Raw genomic sequence first — 7,597 nt, forward strand, 5'->3', positions numbered from 1 at the left:
TATCATTAAATCTCTATGAAACAGAGCTGCCACTTTAGCTATTTTAGCCATTTTATCCACACCAATCTACTGGATGGCACTACAGTCTGTATTTCTTATGTTGTCAGCCGCTGTGAAAGGGTCTGTGTCACTTTTTTGTTGAAAATGGATATCACACTTTCAAAACTCTTCATAAGCTGTGCTAGCGATTCCCTTTTAAGTTAAAAAGAAGCCTTGAAAGACACACTGTTGTCATAAAATGACAAAGAAGTGAAGAAGAACGAAAGCGCCAGACATTCAGCATCATGTTTCACCAGCTGTCACTCATGACACTTAATAAATTTACCCATCACTCTGTAGATAATTGCTGTTAGTTTTATCTGGCCCAATCCATTTGATTGACTTAAATATTAAAATGATGGAGATATGAATATTTAATGTTTCTGGGCAGAGAAGAACTCCAGGGGGTTTCAGAGAGACTGATGGAAAATACGGTGAAATGCCATTAATTAAGGTCATTTCGTATCTTATTGAGCCTGGTGAGGTGCGTGGGGGGGGTTGTGTTTGGAAAAATGACGATTGAAGGTCAGCTGAGACATCAGTCTACCACATACACGACTATTGAAGGTATTTCCCCCCTCATCCACTGGTAACTAAGGTGGTGAAATGAGTAATGAGACCATACTGCAAGTACAAGCATCAATTTCAGAGAGCACAAGTCATGCCAAAGTGTCATGGAGCAAGACGTTGTAGGTCAACCACGTCTAAAACTGCTTTAGAACTGAGTCTGAACTCTGACCTCCCTGTGGAGGAAGAGCAGAAGAAAATTAATACTCTTTTGCTATTAAATGTTGAGGTGCTGTGGTACATTTCACAGTAACATTCAGTTACAGCTAAACTACGTGTCAAGACCAACCTAATAGACCTTAAAAGGGAACACTTAGTCATAGAATTTTGCCGCATTTTACAGAGTACGTCGATGTTTTGCCTCTAAATCTATTTTAAGTGTCAAATTTCATCTTTGGATAAATGCACAAAAGAGTGTGGCTTGTCATAAAAAATCCTTTGAGCCCTCGATAATTTTTACCTTGTTTTCACTCGGTTTACTAAGAGGTTTATGGCACAGTCATTCTATCTCTTAGGTGTCTTTCATCTGTTTTCAGATGAAATAAGGCTATTCAGAAATGCTACAGTTTGACAAATTATGTCACCGGTACTGTAGATGTTTAAAGATTGTTTTTCTAACATATTTATACACACACACACAAAAATAGATACCTGTAAATGAAAGAACAGCGGAGATATCGCTAACACTGCATGTTTTTAACATGACATACAATTAACCTGCAAAGTACTTCCCAGTAGTGTATAACATTCATTTCAAACAAATCAGTGCAATATGGACCTGGATATGTGGCTGAAAATGGATATGTGGATTAACCAAACAATAACAATGCACTGTCACAACAGTCCCACTTTTAGTTTATATATGTCTAGTAACTATGACATTCCACAGTCACATACATCACATACATCTAAGGAAAGGAAAGGAAAGTGACATATCTTGTCATTGGAGGGAACTCACTCCAACGAAATTTGTTCTCTGCATTTAACCCACCCAAGTGACGTGCACACACACACAGCAAACCCGGGGCAGTGGGCGACCGCGTGCAGCGCCCGGGGAGCAGTGGGGGTTAGGTACCTTGCTCAAGGGTACCTCAGCCATGGACACCGGGACGGGGAATCGAACCAGCGATCCACCGGTTACGGGTCCGACACCCTAACCGCTGATCCACGACTATTTTAAGTTATATTAGAGCCTGCAACAGGCGAGACAAAATATTTTGAGAATTTTATAAATTGTTTAATTGCTTAAAATGAGACTTTTTAATATCTTCAAAATTTGCAGATATCCTGTGTAATGGCAGATGAAGGGTCTGTTCCAATTGCCACACTTAGATCTTAACAACATGCAGATTCACATTTGAAAAATGGCGAGGCACAGTACACTTTAGCTGACATTGGATTTACACTTACTGTATTCTCATAGCAGCAGTGTTCAGAGTTAAGCACATCACCGGTCCAGCTGTGAACCTTCCACCGTTTGGCTGGTTTAGGACTGGGAATAATCAGAAGACATAATCTAGTTCCAAAAACCATTAAACATAATATAATGTAGTCTTTTTGTGTTGATCCATGTGCTTCTAGTTACTTCAGTTTAATTATACTACTCCTTCAAGCTCCTGATAGAGCCTTTGTTTTCCATTCTAATCAAATGTGATATTGAATGATTGATTTCATCTCTTTTTTCTCTGTATGGAAATACTCAGAACCAACTCATCATCAGACCTAAAGGGACCCATGTATGTATTTGTGGGAGTGTGACAGGATGTCCCCATCAAGCTGCCCCCATGGGTGCTGATAAACTTCCTTGGCATTACAGGCAGTAACCATAAAGTGATGACTTCTATTTTGTCAAACATGGATTTAAACTGCAACTTGACTGGTGCATGGAGATGAACAATCTTGAATTCTAGTTCAGACTGACAAACAATATTATACTATATAGAGCTAGACAATGGAGGTACAATAATCACCCAGGTTACATTTGATACTCGATAGTACTATAAAAGTGGAGTACACATGGAGTGTCATTTTAAATGAATAACAGGATAACAGACTTTTATTCTTGATAGGCTCTTGAGAAACAGGGATGGCTGAAATAACTGATTCTGAACTATGAGTATGATGTGAGTCAGGGACTGACTGATTTATGATTCTGAAAAGGCAGCGTAAGAACTCCTGGGTTGATAGCAAGCAACTGCTGCAGCGAGTCTATGGATTCTTTCATATGTGCCATATGTTGGCAAAAACATATGCAAATCAGCTGAAAAAAACTCAAAAAGAGGTCATAAGATTTTTAAGCTCAGTGTTCTGAGACACAGCATGCAGGAAGTGCATATGGGAAGAAAACTGTCTATGTCTAATTATCAAATGCTCATGCTACTTTGCATGTTCTCCCTTTTCATGCTGAGGAATGAACTTGTTCTTCAGAAAACACACTGCAAGGGAAGAGAAGTTAGAGGAAAAGAAAACCAGTGGAAAGTGATCAGAAAGAAGAAATTCACCTGAAGGTGTGCACCGCTTCCCAGTGAGATATGCAGCTTTGACTGAGGGAATGGTGAGTTTTTTAAACTCCAGGCTTGGCAGCATGCAGTACTGCTCTCATTGTTGTTACTGCCAGTTCTCTAAAGTTGGAGGTATAACAACATCCACTGGCGAGGATAACACTTTATGTTTTATTGGTGCACTTTGGATCTGTGCTGCAAAGAAAAGCCAAAAGATGTTGGTAACACCTCACCATGAACTTGTCAAAGGTAGAACAAGTGGAACAAGTTGGGAAAAAAAATAGAATAAAAAGAATACAAACCAACATTGTCTTCAATACAAAGGATGCTAAGGAGGAAAATCTCAATGTTTACAATTTCCTCTAAAAGTAGAAAGAAATACCTGACGTAAATTGGCAAACTGAGCTTTTTTTAACTGTAAGAGAAAGATATTGGCACCAGCTGATATTAGCTTTGCTGTGCATTTTGAATAATTTTTTGAGCTTGTTCTTATAGTGACCGAGGAAAACAAAATCTTCAAATAGAGTGACAAACCAAAGGAGAACCAATTTACTCCGGCGAGCCAGTACATTTCAGATTTAAATCATTGCGTTACATGTATGACCTGTTCCTTCTTTGTGTGGACAGCTATTGTTTAAACCAGTACAGCATTTTGGCATTCTTAACATAAACTTTTGGCAATGTGCTGCCCACCTGCTCGGGATCTATCTGTTATTATTATGGAGCACTGGTCAGATTCAGCTCACTCTAGAGTTTGTTTGTTTGTTTTTGTTTTTGTTTTGTTTTTTTCTGTTAAATCAGTATATTCTTTTCCTTCCTGTTACTGTATGCATAAAATATTCCTTAAATCAGTTAGATCTTTACTTTGGAGCATTCGCTTTAGGGATTGTTTTATTCCTGGAGTTACATTGTATGTGTTTGTATGCGATGAAAAAGAGAGAGCGAGACTGCAGGTGCTCAGGTCTATCAGCTCAGGCAGCAAAAAAGAAAAACTTCACATTATTAGTTAGGCCACAGTAATCCTGAAACCCATGAGGAGTTTGTGTCTCTTCTACAAAAATGCTCCATGCAGTAAAGCAGCGAAAACTGTCAGGATGAGTGCTTAAAGTGTTGGAATAGTTGAGAGCGAGTCTCTTGTTTGAGTGCGCAACAACAGTCTGGGAGTTGTTTCATCACATTGTGCAATGCTCCTCACTGAATTTTTGTCTTTATTAGAAACCCCAGTCCCTCCCCCAGTTGCAACAGCCACATAGCCACATAGCCTACTGTATCGCATCCCCTGACCAATTGTTCCACTGACTATGTAGGTAGGAGAATGTGTGTGTTGTATTATTTGTGATTGTGCAAACAGTGGTGGTTAGTGCTTGCCGTTACACATTGTAACTATTTCATAGCTATTTGTTCTTCGAGTACAGTGAAATATTCTCATCTGTGCAAGTGGTGCTGTGAGACAGCTCCACTTTTTCTCTTAGCATAAAGGAAACATCCAGAGAGCCCGTGTATTGTGAACTTCCCCATTGTGGGACAATAAAGAAAATCTTATCTTATTGCTTAACCAAGTTAAAACCCACTATGATATCACCCACTGGTTTGTGGCGTTTGGCCGTCATCATGTTGGTGCACAGGTTTGGCCATATTTGAACAAGATGGTGAAGCTCGGGAGCATATATTGCTATGCCTCTTACCTGACCAGATCTGACGGAGAACCTGAGCACATGCCATGATAGTGATCACAGGTCAATCTGCCCTAAAGCGTCCCCTGCCATTTCATCTATTTTACTCTGAATGAGGCCATAATTTACAAAATTACCATCAGGATGTATTTAAGAGGACTTCAAACTAGCAATTGTGATCATAAACTCATCAGGAGAATGTTTGCTGAGGTCTCAAATCAAGTGATAAATAGGGTCATTTTCCCATACACTTACACACAAACAGACTTTAATGCCCAGTGACAACGGTAGATCCACTGTCATGATCATGAGCACTTAGAACAAGTTAATGTATGAAGCAAAGGAAGCTGCATACCAGCACCTCCAAAGCTCACCAATAAACACACTGCATTTTGTGTAGTTCGTACAAAAGTGTAAAAACAACAGTTTGTGGTTTTACAAGCACTGACGTTTTTTTTTTTTTGTTTTTTTTTCCACTGTTTCTCTCTGGGTGCAGTTGCCAGGTAACCAGCGGATACTTTAGGAATTCACTGCCCAAAGAAATAGTCCCCTCCTTCTAAATAAACACATTTAATTCTCTTTGTTAGATGCATTTTGAGGCAATTAACTGGGCAGCATATTTAAGGTAGAAACTACTCAGATCTTGGACATGAGGACACCACAGTCTCCGGATGAGATCATGTGATTATTGTTTGTTTTTTAACTGACTTGTAACCTCTGTATGAAATGTGACTGAGTCAAATCCACATCAGGATATGTGGTGTGGAATTGTATCTTCATCCTTTTGGAAAAAAAAAAAAAAGAGGCCAGACCAAACACTATGCTGTACAAACAACTTAATTCTTATTACTTATTCATCTCTACCAAGCCAACAATTGTTCACAATAGATGCTGGTACATGTCTTACATGTCGTGCAAAATTAATGTATTTTCATGTGTACAATACAGTAGTTAGCTTTAGGACTTCTAAGCATCTACAAGCAATAGACAGAGAACATGAATCAAGATACACGCAGCCACAGAATAAGATTTTTGAGAAGGGAACGCATAAACTGATTCACTGACATGGTTTCACTGAGCCCTGGGCCATTTTGAACCTTGTTAATTCATTTGTTTTTAATGCCCCTGGGCAGTTAATTATTTCTATTGTATTTTTTTCATTACATAATGCTTACTACATATAACAACCAGTTATTTGTTTAATTATGGAGCAAATATTACCCATTCATATAATGTTGTAGCTTCACCGATGGTTTCATAAATCATACAGTAGCATACTGTACAGCAAAGGCAGAAATAAGTACAAAACCAGTGACACTGAGAGGAAAAAAATGTTTCATATTTTCAGCTTGGCTTGTAACAAATAAGAAAAGATAAAAAGGTTGAAATATATATATATATATAGAGAGAGAGAGAGAGAATAATTACATGTAATTTTAATATTATATGTTATTTAATCTATCTGGTTTACAATTTAAGTCAAAAAGTCAACATTTGTCAAATTTGTTTCCATCAGTGTAGTCTATTTTGTCTGCAATTTGAAGTGGGTAAACAGATTTTTTTTGGATTCAGTTCCACATAAAAGTTTGAAGCTCGCTTGGGGTGTTTTTTGTCTTTATCAAAAGAGTTAACTTTGTATTGCTGAAGACCCAAGAAAGTGCAGTGTCCAGTGTGAAGCTGTCTGGACATGAAACATTTAACAATTTTACGACAAACAACTTAACAGCTCGCTCCTCAGTTCTGTGTTTGAGTACGGCGATGGCTGTTTGATATGATCCCCATCACGTCACAGTGTCGCGGGGCTTCAGGGCTCTGATTAGCTGAGCAGGGCAAAGGTAGGTGCCCTGCTCAGGTAAAAGCACCTACTGACTAAATTAGCCAGTGGTTGCACATACACATTTGACTGGCAGCAGAATCAACCAATGGAAGGCAGTAAACTGCTTTTACGGTACGACCTCAGTTTGGTATCACTGGTGAAGTTTGTCTGGATTTAAAATAGTCAGTTTGTGAATTGACTATACTTTATGATACCTTTGTCACTTGACACATTTAAACACACACACACACTCAAATAGCCCAGTGTTTACTACACTGAGCTGGTTGCAATTTACTGCTTAATATACTTGGGTTTTTTTTCCCTTTTTTTGAAATTCAATAACAATCTTTTTGTCATTTTCTTTAAAATCACACATTTTTATGGCATCATCAGTCATTATATGGTAAAACAGAACATTTTTCTTTGCCGAGAAACATATATTTTTGTAGATTTCTTTAAAAAGTTAGTACATTAGTATTGCACAGCAGTACAACAGAGACATTAAGCTGAGTTTCTCTCAACCTCATCCTCCAGGCAAAAATACATCTACACATGTTCGACTCTGATTCAGTAATACAGCTGCTTTCACTGACCTGTACATGAACTTCAGTAACATGTTGTGATCACTGACCTGATGAAGTGTTATAGTCATGCCGATCAAACACTGCATCCCAATTAAGAGCAGAAAGGAGAAAGAAAAGGGCTGGGAGGTTACAGAGGGAGGTTAGGGAGGCATATAGATGGAGATAAAATGTGGACAAATTGGACTGTCTGGAAAACATTAGCCATGATACACTTCCTTTGACAAACTAATGCACTGCAGGCAGATATTGGAATTAGAGGAGGGAGATTGTAGAAATGAAATGCAGAGAGAAGATATTACTGATGGATGAATACAAGGTGCTCCAGGTTACAGGGTGTAAGAAATCAGATGCCATACTTGGTAATAATTATCACATATTCAGGCTCTTTCCATATGCTTGCAAATTCTAACATTCATA

Source organism: Scatophagus argus, chromosome 3 (genome assembly GCF_020382885.2).
Source record: "Scatophagus argus isolate fScaArg1 chromosome 3, fScaArg1.pri, whole genome shotgun sequence".
NCBI classification, from domain to species: Eukaryota; Metazoa; Chordata; class Actinopteri; family Scatophagidae; genus Scatophagus; species Scatophagus argus.